Source organism: Eptatretus burgeri, chromosome 1 (genome assembly GCF_056783735.1).
Source record: "Eptatretus burgeri isolate ZD-2024b chromosome 1, Ebu_testis_v1, whole genome shotgun sequence".
In the NCBI taxonomy this organism is placed as follows: domain Eukaryota; kingdom Metazoa; phylum Chordata; class Myxini; order Myxiniformes; family Myxinidae; genus Eptatretus; species Eptatretus burgeri.
In genome coordinates, this window is record NC_140961.1 from 26302848 (window position 1) to 26320313 (window position 17466).

General features: G+C 43.1%; 1 long non-coding RNA gene across 1 annotated transcript; it reads left to right on the forward strand.

Moving 5' to 3' along the window:
- The first annotated feature begins 13763 nt into the window (after positions 1-13763).
- Positions 13764-17466, forward strand: LOC147034063 (uncharacterized). Its single transcript, XR_015059346.1, has 3 exons — positions 13764-14010; positions 15031-15131; positions 17295-17466. It is a non-coding gene; the product is annotated as an uncharacterized LOC147034063 (long non-coding RNA).

The following is a 17466-nucleotide window of genomic DNA, read 5'->3' on the forward strand; positions in this document are numbered from 1 at the left end:
AATAGATATATAAATAAATATATATATACATATATATATATATATATATATATGTGTGTGTGTGTATGTTGAGGGTTTGAAACAGTGTCGCACTTACCTTAAGTGTTCTTGGGTTGCTTTACACAGCGTTTTCAGCTGGAGGAGTGTGGGAGGGATCAATCATTTACACAATCCCAGCCACCTGGGTTTAATCGATGAGATGAGAGCTGATTGGTTATTCCCTCCATTCACAGGAGAGAGATGTGGGTGGGTCTTTATGTCTTTATGTCTATATATATATATATATATATATATATATATATATATATATATATATATATATAAATATTGTTACCGGGCCGGGGGGTCAGCCGCCAACCGACCGCTCTGATCGGAGCCGCAAGTCGAGTCGGCCCGACCGATCGCCCGGAATTTCGATCGCCACCCGGATAACTCCGAGCGACGGGTCATTGTACAAGAACCGAAATACGCCAATCGGCAGATCACGTGAGGTTGGGTCGATTGCCAATCTTCAATGTACCTAAATACCCACGTGATCCAACTACCGGGGTATTCCACCCTCGACGGATCTCGTACGGAACAAACCGCCGAGGCGAGCTTGTCTGTGCGCGATTCCGAGCGGCGTCATCGCCGAGAACCGTCGGTCCAAATGTCCCCCTATTACGGCAAACCAACGGCTAAATCCCAACACACGAAATGTTCAGTCAACGAGGGAATGGACGAAACGAGCAGGTTTACATTTGCACAAGGACATTTATTATAATGAAACACGTTTGCAATTATACAAACAACAAAAGCACGACAAAAGAACTACAACCGTCTATAACAATTATTAATGTACAGTCACTTACACAGTTTTACTTACGGGACTCGGCGCCACAAACATTCATTCGAAAGAAAAGCAGGAAAAAGACCCCATCAAAGGCAATGGGGTCAGACTGGACCTCTTGGGTCTTTATGGCGTGGGACTTGGCAGACCGAACGAGTCCCACGAGACCGTTGTAGGTTACCTGCACCCTCGTGGTGTCTGGCTTGGGCGACCCGCGATGCTCCTGCCCCACAGCAGCTAGCGTAGCCGCGGTCGAGCTCGGGCCTTCCGTGTGGCAGGCGAGCTCTCTCCGGCTCTCTCCACACGAACGCGCGGTTTGCGCGACACAGCAGGCAAGGCTGCGCCTCCAGCTCGCGTCTCCTTGGCGACGCCCGGACTTCCACGCAGCTCCTTGGCTTCTGGCTTCCTCCCGACTCCCACAACTGCCGAAGCAAAAAGCTTACTCCTCCCACGAGCTCAGCACACGAACTCAGCCCTACCACGAGACTCTTTTCACGGGACTTCCACGAACTCTTTTTTGAACAAAGAAAAGATGTCCTCTTTATCCTCCCCACCCCCTCCCCCGCACCCCTCGTGACTCATGCCCTCGTGATCCACCCCCCACTCAACCACGGGTGGGAGGGAGTTGTTGACGTCACGCAGGGTTCTTCTTCCTCTTCGCAGAAGAGGGGGAGGGACGTCTCCATTGTTCGCTCCCCAACTATTAAATCGATCCGCAGCGATTCTTTTTTTTTTTTTTGGTTGAGGGTTTAATGTCGCTGTCAGAGCCAGGAGGCTCTATCCACGCCACGCACCACAATCTGATCAAACTCGCCCACAGCCAGAGCACTTCAAAGGCAGATACATTTTAAATAGGTCTCCCACATTCCTTCAGGAATTTTAATACCGCCTTACAGAGTTGAGGGTGCTTCTAGTTCATCCGCCGCAGCATCGCCTGCAGGTCCAACACCCTTGTCCCCATAACTCTTATACACCGTACGAGTCGCTGCCTCGATTCCCCAAAGAGAGGGCAATTTAGAAATAAGTGTTTTAAATCTCCAGGTTTTCTGCACACATCACAGAACCCGTTGGGTGACATCCAATTCGATGGAGGGATGCATTTCAGCGACAGTGCCCGAGTCTTACTCTACAAAGCACCACCTGGTCCCTCCGGGAGAGCCTGGGGAGCTTAACCAGCGGAACCACCTCCGACTGCACCTTGTGAAAAAATGTCCCCTTTGTGCAGGAGTCCCACTGACATTGCCAGTTTCCCACAATACGGTCCTTGACCAGACTAATGATTTCTGAAGGTCCCAAGGGGATTTGGGTGACATTGTCCATTGTGAGGGCCTGCTTTGCCTCATTCCCCCCGATGCCCACGTGAGCAGGGATCCAGCACAAATCCACCACTAGAACCCTCCAGTTCATGATGTTATACAAGTGCCAAGGTTCGAGGACCAAGTCATACCTGCAGCCACTCTGGAAGGATTCCAGCGCCTGTAATGCCGAAAGTGAGTCCGAGAGGACAACTGCACTAAGTGGATTGAACTCGATTATCCATTCCATAGCAAGGACGATTACAAATAGTTCCATGGAGAAAACTGAAAGATGATCGGTTAACCGAAAAGCCCTGACCACACGGACATCGGGGACACATATCGCCGCCGCTGTCCTTCCTCGAGAGGGTTCTTTGGACCCATCCGCATATATATGCAAAGATTGACTCCAACTTGTATTTATAAACTCGATCGCCAGGTTGCGCTTTACCACAGGATTAACTGAATCCATTTTTCCCCAGAGATCCATGCGGAGACGGAGGGGTTCGAGTGTCCAGGGGGGCCAAATGGGGACTTTATGTTGGGGGCTGACTGGAGGGGAGTCCAGCTTCATTTCCTTGGCTAACTTGATACAGGCCAGGCCAAGAGGCAAGGAAGCAGAGTTGTTGTCTCACTTCAGGTATTCCCGACAATTTTCAAATTAAATAAGTATTTTCCAGGATGGCTGTCCCCAGAAAAAAATGGATCTAGCCCAATATTTCATTCTCAGCATCTCCCAGCGAAGGGACAAGGGAATCTCACCTATTTCCACCAGAAGTGCAGACACTGGAGTGCGAGTAAAAGCACCAAAACATACACGAAGGGCTTTTGACTGGACAGTCTCAAGTTTTTTTCGGTTGCTCTTGGCCATATCTGTCTGTCACGACAGTGGGACTGTCACGATGTCCCACTCTGTTCCAGAGAGACAATGTAATAAATTTATGCCTTTTGCACATTTACCTATCAGCTCCTTCACCTGCGGGGTCCAGGTTAGTCCCTTATCGAAGGTGACTCCGAAGAAAGACACCACTCGAGATGGATGGATGCAAGTGCCATTAATTACCATTGCTATGTCATCCGTTTTCTTCTTACAGGAAAATATGATAAACTTGGACCTGGAGTTTTTTACTCGAAATAGCAAGATTTTTACACCGAATCCACATAGCAATGTCGTCAGCAAACAGAAATAACTTGCTGTGGAGCTTGCGGATGGAGGCAACATCATTTATCATAATACTAAAGAGTGTTGGGCTAAAGCAGCTTCCCTGGGGAATGCCCTTTTCAGAATGAAACGAAGAGGAGAGGCTCAGGCCAACCCTCACCTGAAATGTTCTATTCGATAAAAAGTCACCAATCCAATCGTACATTCTGCCATTGACCCTGAGATTACTCAGTTTATAAAGGAGGCCATTTTTCCAGACTGAATCGTATGCCTTTTGGATATCGAGGAACACTCCCAGAAGACACTCCTGATTACCTCGGGATTTCCTTGCATCATTTGCCAGTGCGGAAATGTGATCCATAACGGACCGTCCCTTTCGAAAACCGCTCTTGGCTTTATACAATAGGTTGTTCTTTTCCAAGAAGAAGACCAATCGGTTATTCACCATTTTCTCCATTAATTTGCAAACAATTGAGATAAGGGAGATCGGGCGATATGAAGATGGGACCGTGCCATCTTTCCCCTCTTTCAGGATAGGAATTACAATAGCGTGTTTCCAATCACAGGGAAGCTTGTGTGGGGGAAAAATTTATATTAATGTATTTTAAATTGTAACAAATGGAGTTTCAGAAATGTAACTTTTATGCTGCAAATTGAATTGGCTGTCATTTCTGGCCAAAAGACTTTTGCCCTAAATGATAAGAAATGTGTTGTTCTGGAGCAGAGTGACCGAGCTGATAAATGAACCTTTGCTTAGAAAATGTACGAAGTGGCTTTTTGTCTAAAGGACACGTCTACAGTCTGGGTGAATATCCCCCAACCTCTCTCTCATGGAAGTATAAATATTTTGAAAGGCACATTGTTCTGAGTACGAGCACGTGAGGAAGTATAGTTTCTCAGTGGCTCGTACTCCTTGGAACTGACCAAGTACCAAGTTAGAATAAAACTCTGATGTAATGAAGAAGTGAATTGAATTGGGTTAGTCTAACTGTTAACTAAAATAAGAATAAATGAAATAGAACCAAATAATATTGCAATCAAATGGGGATTCTTAAGTTCATTGTACAAGGGTGAGAAGTGTATGGTGTATAATTAGGAAATAAATTGTTTCACAAGGAAGGACTTGTGTGGACATCAGTTTCGATCGGGTTTTTTGGAGGGTTTTATAATCAAATCGGACAAACGTTAAACTCTGTCTGAAGTCAAATAGGATTCCACAATCGACTAGTTAGAATCCTTCAGGAGGACAACGATCACAACAAAGTGGGTTTAAAAAATCCACATCACTTCCCAAAAGCCCAAATCCTATTGAAGAAACTCAGGAACACTCTCACAACACCCGATCATCCAAGTCTCTGAACATAAGGAACGATAACTGATCCGGGCCTGGGGCGCTATTCTTTACCGAACGAATCACCTGCTTCAGTTCCCAAATAGTGAAGTCCAGATTGAGTGAAGGGTTTGAAGGCAGAACTGTATTGGTGATCACCCTGGTTTGACTTACAACTTGGGGAAAACGAGCCTCTAAAACGTCATCCTTTATGATATTCTCACTACTAGAAAATAATTGGCCCACGGCTTCTGCCTTGTCTGCATTAGAACACAGGACTATGTTCTGGGAAATAATCACTGGAAAAGATCTCCCTCCCAACTTAACTCCCTGTATACTTTTGACTCTTCCCCATATAGTTTTGAGAGGGGTATCCGGATTAACTGATGAACAAAATGATTTCCAAGAGGCAGACTTGGCCCGTTTTATAGTTCTTTGGGCTATCGCCCTTTTCCTCTTATACTCTATAACGTCCTCCAACCTGAGGGTTTTCCTAAGTCTCTTTAGAGCCGACCATCTTCCCTGGATTGCCAATTTGCAATCCTCATTCCACCAGGGGACCTTAATTTTCCTACCCCCTGAAGGAATTGAGGTTGGGATTGTTTCCCAAGCAATGTTATACATAATTTGAACAATATTCTTATTGATGCTATCTATGTTGTGAACACCAATCTCTTCCTTCACTTCCCTGACACATCGATCTGAAAACTGACCCCAATTCGCCTTAGAAAAGTTCCAAGAAGCCGGACCGAGTGAGTCCACAGAACCCCTTTCACATTGGAGATTTGTGATCACAGGAAAGTGATCACTCCCTAGGTTGTCATCATGGACTTCCCAATCGCATCTCGCAGCTTCTATTGAAGAAATAAGAGTGATATCCAGAGGGGACATCTTCCCTGTGGATGGATTTATACATGTTCCCTGTCCGTCATTTAATATCACCATGTCGAACTCATCGATCAAATCCTCAATAATATCGCCGTTCCTATCAGTGTCTTTGGAGCCCCAGAGAATATTATGGCTGTTGAAATTGCCACAAACAAGTACCACCCCCTCACACCTTCTAAAAACCTCCTGAAGACTCTTGTGCATCAATGGTTGGCAAGGATTATAGGAGTTTATAACTGTAACCCTCCCCCTTGAGCCATGGATCTTGATAAGAATACACTCCAGCTCCGTAATGTCTTCCGTTTCCGTGAAGGGAAGACCAAATTTCACCATAATGCCACACCCACCCCCTTTACCTCGAGCTCTATCCCTATGAATCAGGGTATACCCTGGCATATGGAATCGATTATGCTCCTTGAGCCATGTTTCTTGAAAACAAATAATATCCGGTTTAGTTAACAACTCAGAGACGTATTTTTTAAATTCGGACCCGTGCACCACGAGACTTTTAGCATTCCATTGGATTATTAACATAAATCACATTGGGTCCTGCGACTGTTTGGCATCAGGACTGGTTTCTCTCTCTTTTTTATTGCCCGTCTTGTTAAATATCTTATTAATATCCTTGGTAGAAATACCATCCCATCCCAGATGTTTGCAGGCTGCTGAAGCAATAATGCTAATCTTCTCCGATCTCCTTTGTGCAACAGCTGTGCAATTTACCACCTCAGTAATAAATCCAATTAACCCCAATTTAAAAATGTTCAAAACCACCATGGCACTTGAATCCTCAGTTTGGCAATCCTGATCTATTGTCTCCATCTGACAACCAACCGAAACTGTTTGTATCTTAACCGGAGCTGGAGTTTTAGTAATCCTATTCGTTTCTTTGACTGGCAACACATCTTTGGGGACCTTGAGCACCGCCTCCGCATACGATAACTTCCCAGTGGTTTTCACTTGCTGAATCTGGGCCGCTCTTTGAAATTCCAGACAACCTCTGTAAGCTGCACTGTGCTCCCCACCGCAATTGGCACAGCACATCTTAACGCACGTACAACTCTCAGACTCATGATCCCCATTATACTTGCTGCAACGCCGTTTACCCCGACAGGATGCTGCAGTATGACCGAATCTTTGGCATTTGTAACATCTTAAAGGGGGAGGGATATACTCCCGAACAGGAAAGGCTTGGTAGCCCAGGAACACTTTAGGGGGAAGGACCGGGATGGAGAAGGACAACACCACACATGTGGTATCGACCTTCACACCATCCCTCACCGACGTAAGACTACGGGCTTCCCCGACTCCCATGTCAGCCGAATGCCTCTTGATAACCTCCATATCAATGTCCAGGTCAATCCCGTAAATTACTCCCCAGCATTCCCTTAAAGACCTGGGGATGTGAGCAGATATTCGAATATCCCCAAAAAGAGAGACTCTCAGAATCTTTTCCCGCTGGGCCACCGATTTGCACTGGATCAGTAGGTCACCCGATCGAAGTTTCCTTGCACAATGTACGTCACCAAATTATTTTCCAATTACGGTAGCCAATTTTATAGGGTGATTGAAAATTAACGACTTGGACCCTTCCACAGCCGAAATTATAATTGGGAATTTATCCCCCGGCTCCTCTTTATCCTTAACCCTTTCCCGCACCTCCAACTTTTAAGTACTTCCATCACCGGGCCTGCCCCTCTTCATGGCCGACACTCGAGAAGTTCGAACACTTCTTGACGAGGGCGCCCAATCATCCTCACCCGGTACCCACTCCATATACTCTCATCCCCTGGGGATCCCTTACCTTACCTTACCGATGAAAATAAGGACCTTACCGATCAATACCAAAATACAAGTACTCAGAACCAGAGGTGACACCGAAATACCGGAAGTAGTTGGAAGCACCCCCTCTCCCCCAAATCACGTGACCACCAAACAGCTCATATAATCGATTTCAAACCATTTAAACAATGGAAGGTGAGCTATCTCGGGAACATGCACTTATCGACATAGCTGACTAAGGGAACCTGTATGTTGTGTGCGATTGAATTCCAAATTCGTAATATATATATATATATATATATATATATATATATATATATATATATATATATATATATTTACATATATCTTCTTCTTCTTCTTTCGGCTGCTCCCGATAGGGGTCGCCACAGCGGATCATCCGTATGATCCGCATAGTGATTTGGCACATGTTTTACACCGGATGCCCTTCCTGACGCAACCCTGGTCGCCTCTTACGACACAGGGATATGGTACACCTATTTTAACCAGGGTATACACCGGCCCAGTAAACTGGTACTCATTTCGCCGACCTCGTAAGGATGACAGGCTGAGTCAACCCCCTAGTGTATTAATTTAGTGGCCCAACGGGGCTTGAACTCAGGACCTTTTGGATCCCAAGCCGCTGCCCTAACCACTGCGCCAACACCAGGCTTTCATATATATATATATATATATATATATATATATATATATATATATATATATATATATATATATATATATATATATATATATAGATGTATATATAGATGTATATATATATATATATATATATATATATATATATATATATATATATATATATATCCATTGCAACCATGCTCTGTGCAGAGCGTTGGTGCTACCGAAGCAGTCTCCTTGGCTCTTGGGCACAATCCTGAACAGGTTGACACTCCTCCACAGGATACCAGTAAGCTGGAATTTATTTTGCCAACCTCGGAAGAATAACAGGCAGTCAACCCCACCTGGTATTAATTCAACAGCTGAGTGGGATTTGAACTCAGGACCCTCAGATCCCAAGCCCACCACCCCAACCATGAAGCCAACACCAGGCTTTTATTTATGTATGTATGTATGTATGTATGTGTATATATATATATATATATATATATATATATATATATATATATATATATATATATATATATATATATATATATATATCATATGAGATCATACATAATTTTTTTTTCTCCAATGCCTATAGTAAGTGCACACCGCCTTTCAAATTTTTCATCTTTTCTTGCATTATAGCCTGGAATTAAATTACATTAAATCAGAAATTTTCTTTTGATTTTCACTTGGAATTTGTTGGTTACGATGTGTAAATAAAGGATGAAAAAGTCTGGTTTAATGCAATTCAATTCCAGGTGATAAGGCAAGAAAAAGTGAAAAATTTGAAATGGGGTAAAGACTTTCGATCGGCACTGTATAAAAAAAAAGATATATATATATATATATATATATATATATATATATATATATATATATATATATATATATACGGATATGCGTAGGCATGCAGACACACACACACACACACACACACACACATACACACACACACACACACACACACACACACACACACACACACACACACACACACACACACACACAGTGCAAAAGTCATTTTCACAGTAGTGTATATATTTATATTTATAATTATGACTGCCCATGCTATTCTTGCTTCATTTTACCAACACAGTGAAATGTTCTCTAAAACGAAGTTTTGCTTATTATTGTGTGTGTGTTGCTAGAAAAGACAACAAAGATGATGAAGATGAAGGCATTTGCGCAGATCATGATCATGATTGTGATTGTGCAGATGATGAAGATGATTGTGATTGTGAAGATCATGATTGTCATTGTGAAGATGACGAAGAGGATTGTGATTGTGAAGATCATGATCATGATTGTGATTGTGAAGATGATGACAATGATTGTGATTGTGAAGATGATGACATTGAGTGTGAATGTGAAGATGATGACAATTCTGAATGTGAAGATGGTTCCTGGACGGAAACATTGAGTGTTTCGTCTTGGTGTCCTGCTTTTTGAATCATTTTTTTAAAAAAAATTTTCATTTTTTTGCCAATATTTATTTATTTATTTTTTCCTAATATTTTTCTATGACAATTATTTGTTTTAATTATTTAATTTTCCTTTTTTATGGTTCCCAGAGGGAAGCATGAAGTGTTTTTGTCCTGTGATTGTGAGGATGTTGAGTGTGACTGTGAGGATGAGGATCTTCTTTGAAATCAATGTGAGGTTGAGGATGAAAAATATTGTGAAGATTGTTCTTTTGACAATGACAATGTCGAGGTTGAGAAACATGGGGAATGAGCTGAGAGTTGATCTCCACAATAAGGTGCAAGTTGTCCCAGCAGGTGAGCTTTCAAGTTCGTTTGTACATTGATTGATGTTTTCATTTTGCCAAGTTTCCTCTTTATTTTCCTCTTCCCATTTAACATAATTATGATTAATTTTGGAATAACTTTGTTTTACGTTCAGAGAATAATCATATCATGGTTGGAGTTGCTGTGTTAACAATGCCTGTGTCACCGCATTACCAAATTCACCAATTTTTTCAGAAAATTCTACTTCATTTCAGTGTTTTGTTTCTGTGTAGTGATTGTGTTATTTATTTGCTTTTCGACTTTTGTTGAATCCTCTATGATTCCTGAAAGTATTTTTCAATTCCAATACCCCTGTTTCTGTAAATTTTGCACCAAATTTGATCAGGAAGACAATCACAGTGTAATTTGAGGAAAGTCACCGATCTCTGGTGAGCGGTTATAGGAGGAATGCTCAAACCACATTTTAAATGAACATGAATAGCCTTGTGGAATGGACGCTCTTCTCCTGATGAAGGGCGGTCGTAGTGAGACTGTGTTTCGTGATATAGAGGAGCTGAAGAGTCTTTGAGGTTTGAGGGATCTTAAAGTGTCTTCGCCGTCTGAAGGGTCTTTTTTGTACACATAGTCGAAGCTCGTGGAAGAGCTGCAACACTGCTCTTCACAGACTAACAGCTGCATTGGGATGTAACAGACTAAAACAGGAAGCAAAACATGCATGGCATGCACAAGATGGACACAAGGAAACTCCCAGGAGGGAAGACTGAAAAATTTAACAGAGGAGGGGTTTGGGCGGGGTTCACAAGGGCAGAAAAGATCATGTTGTTCAAATGGTGATGATCTGAGATGGTGGTGAACAGCTGTATTGAAGACCTGGAGGGAAGAATGCGATTGAACAGGATGTGGAAGTTGATTCTTGAGGCAAGAAAAAAGACGAACAAATGATTGGAGGTGTGCAGTGACCTGGATTTTGGTAGTTTCACAAGAAGGGGGTTGATGGTGGACCTTGTGAGCCCTGCAGAAACCTGGGGGTGACAAAGCACAGAAAGATCAGAACGTGCAATCCTGGAAATGAGGTGTTCAAAGACAGAGAAACCATTGACCTGTCTGTGGCGGTGAAGTGACAGCCAGAGGTTCGTCCTCGACTCAGATTCAGTGAGGGAAATTCCAATGATCTTGAAGGCCTTGGTTTGTACAGCATCAAGCAGGGAGAGATGTGAGACGGGAACCAGCCCAGAGGATAGAGAGAAGTCCTCCACCAAGCTGCTCATGAAGCCCTTGGAGGTGGATTTGAGTTCAGGTGTGCCAAGGAAGGACTTTGTATGACGGAGTGTGGTCATTCGGAGAATGGCTTCGGAGGCCAACTTTGAAATGTGGTTTGCCCAAAAAATATCATTGCTGATAGTGAAGCCCAGGAGCTTGATTGAATGAACTTCCTGAAGAGGATTGGTAAGAAAGTAGATTGGCAGGGGGAGGTGGGACAAGAGGTGTGGTTTGTCAGACTATAATTTTGGAGAGAAATTAAATAAGAGCGTGAGATTTGTCAAGATTGAAAGACATTCCAAGCCTTTGGCCAGGTTGTCATTTTTTTCCAAGGCCTGAAGAGAGGGCTGATGCTGGAGCCTGCCTTCCTGAAGGATAATTGATGTCACGGCAGAGGGTGGAGTCATCAGCAAATAGATAAAGAGGATTTTCCAGAGTCAGTGAGATGATTGTTGAAGATCAGGAATAGAACTCGGCCCACTGCTTGGGCAATCCAGTCTTGACAGGGTGATGAGATGAAAAGATTCCATTGAATGCCACACAAAGGTTACGAGAGAGGAGGAAGTCATTCAGTCATGTATGGAGTTGGCCTTTACAGGAAGAGAGTTTGGAGAGTAAGGCAGAATGCCAGACTGCATCAAAAGCGTGAGATATGTCCAGAGTGACGGCCCTGATCTCATGTCTGATTATCAGGGCCTCCATTCATTGTTAGGTGACTCAAAGCAGAATGTCCGATGTGGAGTCCAACCCTACAACATTTTTTCCCCATCACGGATGACCTTGTATGTTTTTTATTATCATTGAGTGAACTTATGAGGGAATCTTGAGAAATTAGGAATTAAACATTGTCCCATCGATATTTACTTTTATCCTTTTTCTTAACGAATGGGAATAAGTCCCTTGTTAAAAATGGGAAGAACGGGGGAGGGGAGGGCAGATATTTGGGGTGGTGGGGGGGGCAGAAAGGGGACAGAGAATTGGAAGAAGAGTGAGGGGTGGTTGAGGACTTGTGGTCCGTGGGGTGCGGGGGTTGCTTTTAAGGATTTGTGGTTGGGTGGAGCTTTGAGAACTTGGGGGGGGGGGTAGTTGATGACCTGATGGTGGTTGAGGACTTGGGGTTGGGAGGGAATGAACTCAACTGCGGCTCGAGTCTCGTATTTAGAGCCAGTATGGCTGCAGGAGGTCACCTCAATGACTTTTAACGGGGTGCAAATATTGGTGGGGATTGGCAGTCGCTTCAGTGGCAAAGGCTGGGGAAATTGCGAACATGTCAAAAGGAAATGTTTCAAAAGTTATGTCAGTCTGGGACAAAGGAAATACATCATCATCAAAGGGCAACAGTGGATGGAAGCGTACACTCGACGAGCGTGATGCACGGGCATAAGTCTGGACTGTGAGGTGAAACGGGAGCAATGATGGACAGTGTAAAAAGTTCAATGTAGCTTGTGAGAATCCTGTATCATCTTAAACAATCTGAAGGAAACTTCACAGGATTAAAAATCAAAGCCACGTTGCTCTGCACAAACTGCTCATAAGAACTGGCAATGCCCGTTTGTGGGGCCAGTGATCCAAGGAGTTCCACAGGTAATGGGCTGCCGAGTCGTGGAGGAACGTGATATGATCTGATGAGTCATCCTTCACCTTGATCTCGACGATTGGACGTGTGCACATGTGGCGAAAACACAGGGATTTATACAACTCTGAGTGCCTATTTCAAAAACTGAAAGCTTGTGGCGGTTTCATCATGGTGTGGGGTATGCTTTTCTGGCATCACTTGGGTCCACTCATTCCATCAGAAGGCAGGGTTGATGCAGCGTGCTCCATTACCGTCTTTAATGATCATCTGCATCCCATGATGCAGAATTTCTTCCCTGCTGGGAGGGGTTTCTTGTTGGCCCCTGATAAAGCGGTTTCTGCTTCATCAAACCGACGTGAATTGGAGGACTTCCTTGTGGAAGAATGGTGCTACATTCCAGTTCTGCAATTCTTGATCCTTTTTGACTCCACACCTTGTCGTATCCATGCCTTGCTGGATGCAAGTGGTGGCTCAACAACCGAAAAGTAACATTCTTTTGATGTTTCCAATTTTTTGTTCACTCTCTGCACATCCAATGAGAAACTGCTTCATAAAACTCAAATACATTTGTCAAGCATAAACTTCCTTTCTTCCATTGGTGTATCTTCCCATAATACAACTGGGATTTAGACAGCTCTTTATCCTTTATGTCTCAAGAAGACTTTCCCTATTTCTGATCCCGTGAGACATCGTTGAGTTTGTATTAAAACATTCTTTGTTTCTTCCTCAGCCTTTGTTGAGACTCCTTCATCACACATTCAAGATGAGGTGGAGTTTGAGTGAGGAACACACACACACACACACACACACACACACACACACACACACACACACACACACACACACACACACACACACACACACACACACACACACACACACACACACACACACACACAGTGTGTGTGAATTTAATGTTAAATTTGAGGAGCAAGAATTCATGACAGGTGACCAATTGAGTGAGTTAGAAAATCTTCAGAGGTTTTCATATTGTTAAGATTCCTGATTATTTTGTCTTTTTATTGAAAGTTGTGTTTTTGGTTCACCTTTTTGATGGGAAGATCATCTTATTGAGGGGTCACGGTTTAACGATCGCAAAGCCATACATCATCTCACAGCATTGCTAAATTCAACATAATTTTACTTCCACTTTCTTTTACATCCACACTCCAATTGAATTACGTATTTTCTACGTTATTATTGAATCCTCACTGCAATATCTGAAAATGATTTTCAGTTTTGATATTCTTGATTCTGTTGAGTTCGGACACGTGCTGATCAAACAGCCAATCACAGCATAATTTGAATATAAACATCAATTACTCAGCAGGTTATCAGACAGCTGCTCTCTCAATGACATCATTAAACTTCTTCTTCCTTCCTTTCATCAAACTGCAATGCCAGGAAAAAATATTTTGCTGACTGGAGATGAAGCACCTTCTCTCCCAGGTTGACACCCAGAAACTGCAATGTCTCATCAGCAGAAAACAATCTGCCCACAGAGCAGGTAAGTGAGTTTTTTGATGATTTTATATTTACCTGTTTGCTACGAGGGAGAGAGAGGGGCGATGATCACATTTTGTTGATTTCTCTTCCACCATAAAAAACACACACACATGTAGAAATGACAGCGTAATTGTTGAAGCACTGTTTCAGCTTTCATTCCAAGGGCCTTTTTGGCACAAGGGATGTGCGGAACTCCTTATTGCAAGTTTCCACCTGACGTAATTGTATCGTGCCATGATCATTCAGCACATGCATCTCATGCACGCTCAGGTTTTGGAAGTGACAACACATTCTGAGCAAATTTGAAAGTATTTCCCAGACACCAGCATAGGGATCATCCAAGAAACACACTGATCACATTCTTTAACAATTCATTCCATCCAGAAAACGAGAAGGATAAAATCGCTGAACACATTCAAAGCAGGGTATTCCATTAGCTATTTTACATGGCTCTTTAACGTGAGGAGAGGAAAGGTTTCCAAAGTAAGATCAGAAGATGTTATCAAGCCACAAATTAAAGAAGTGATGTTCCAATAAGATGACGTCCCTGGATAACGACTCCTGCTCAGGAGCGATGCATTCGCTGACCCATCAATACAATCAGTTTCAAACTACCCAGTGTACATGACACACTGTAAACACACTCCCTGTATCTCAATGCAGTGATTGCTGTCAGATGCGGACTTACCCGGTATTGAAATTGTTACTTCCACATTCGATCCTCAGGGGGAAAGCATTCGACACAACGTGGCATGACATGATTGCGTCACAATGAAATTGACATGGAATTATTCAGAACATTTCTCTATCATAGGTTTGACCCTCATCTGTGTCCCATTACATCACATAAATTAATCGTATCAACAACAATAACGTAGTCGGTTTTTGTTTCATGACGGAGAGGATATTATTGGTTTGTCAAGCAAGATTTCACTTCACCGAGTTGTACAACCACAAGCCTCTGTAGATCTCACTGTAATTCCATATTTTCTCTTTCTTCCCCTCTGTCTAATCTCCTTAGACACACGTTCGATCAAGGAGATGAGGCTGAATGAGGGGTGTGCGTAAGTTGAACTGGACAGTAAAGATGGGTTTGAGGAGCGAGACGTTCTGTCATGTGAGGTGAGTATTCCACTTGGTTCATCATCTCGCAGATGAGAGGAATCTTTGAATGATGAAACTTCTCTGTCCATCTGCCTTCTGTCATTGTGTGATTCCGGATTGTTTACATCACACATTTGGTTGTTTATGCGTTGGGAATCAGAATTCTTGTTTTTGCGATGATTAGTGGATGTTCTTATTTTATCCTTCCTTTATTCTTCGAGTTTCACCTTTTCAATGTTCTCTTCCTTTCCTGAAAATTTTTACTTCATGTCCTCACTCTTTTTCTTTAACGGCCACAATTATTCCCATAATTATTCTGGGGTTTGCCGGAGCTAATCTTTGGCCCAAGTCCATCACAAATGTGCTCCCAGATGTCTCGAACCAACCAATGAAAAAAAAACACCTTTCTTGCCAAAAGGTGACCACCTGTGACTTCTTTAAGGTCAAACTGAGGTGAACAGAGCTGCTATCCACCAGGACCGACTCCTTGAGGAATATCTGCCTTCGAGACATTCTGATGAGAATCGTTCTGCAGAGTAAACATGAAAAATATGCATTTGCCTCACAACGTCACCAAATGACGTCATAATGTCTCAAGCTTGACATATCTAGAAAGCACTCATCGAGGTGTTCAATTTGAGTTGTGACACGATCTGGTACCTAAGATTTCAAAATTTGACCTTGGGGTCAAAAACTTTCGACCTCCAGCGCTAAACATGAAGGTCAAGGCCAAATGCCACCAAAAATTAATCAGCTGAGCGCCAGACCATGAACTATATTCCCATGAAGTTTGAAGACGATACAATCAAAATTACTCAAAAAATAAGGGCTTTGTCGACTCCCGTGATTTGCAACAAGGTGACCTTGACCTTTGACCTTGACCTTGAAATTTTTATGCGCTGAAAGGGACCTCGAGAGGACTGATATGCGAGTTACAAAAATTTCCAATGATAACTGTGCTCTGCAGAGTGATAGATACGTGATGACAGACAAAAAAATAAAGAAATAAAGAAATAAAAAACATACAAGCTGACGAACATATCTTGCAAAAACTTCGTTTTGGCAAGATAATAAAACTATCTCTTGTCTGCTGGCATCACTCCATCCAAAAGGAGAGGAGCAGAATTACCAGCAGAAAGGAAAGTATAAAGCAGAGTACATATGGAAGACATCCACAACATCATCAGTTGTCATTGTGGTGCAGGTGAGGGGTCCAAAAAGAGTTTCCTCACCACCACACAAGCACTCAATTTGGACCTTGCTCCCACTCGGATTCAAATGTGGCACGAAAGCCTGACGGGTGATTACGACACCTCCAGATTGATGCTGCAGCCCAAATAATGCATGCCAGCAAGGTCAAACGAGCCCTGGCAAGAATGTCGATGTCTTATCTGCCTGCACGCTGTAGTGGGATGCTGCAAGGTATCCCAAATAAATGGGGATACAGCAATGACCCAACACTTGTTACTGCCAAGATGATGACACATCCGTTATGCTGCTGGTTGCCCAAACAAAAGTGTACCTTGAGTGACCTGGGAGGTTTCATTGAAAGTGCCATGGAATGTGTTCAAGCATGGCAGCATGTGGTGTGAGGATGTGTCAAGAAGTAGAACCATCACCCTTACCAATTAAACATTTCAATGTCCTGTCCCCAGACACACTCATGCAAAATAATCTTACAAACATGGGTCTCAATCTCTCTTCCTCACAGAAAAGCTCACGTTTCACTCAACAACACATTCAGAATCATCACAGCCTGTCCCCAATTCACTGATATTGACCATCTTCACACAGAAACAAAAATGCTTCCTCTCCAACACCACCTTGATGTCACAGGGACACATTTCATTCATGCCACCCAGACACCAGAACACCCACGTCACCACTTGTTTCATTTCCAGTTTTTCCTTCATGAGTTTCCTTCTGTATCCATCGTGTCCACCCCGTGCATCCCCTTTCCTGCCCCCTATTCCTCCCTGCACCCATTGTTTGTTCAAGCAACCTCTATCTTGTCCTTCAATTCCACTATTGATGTTTCCCCCTCTCTATGCTGTTCCTTTTGTCCTGTTATGTCCTGATCTGTTCAGTGTATTCTTTCTTCCATGAGCCTTGACTGCATATTTACTTTTGAAAACTCAGTCTAACTTATAACCCCTTTGATCCCATTGTCACCCTGAACAGAGAACTCTTCAACATTAATATCATGAAAGATCTCTGGCAGGGTCCAGTCATTGTGAGATGCTTCATTGGAGGATGCAGGTTTCCAGTTTGGAAGCCAGGAGCTGATTGATGATAATGATGATAATGATACCATATTTGTTGCATCCTCTGTTTTGCCTGTACTGTGTTGTTG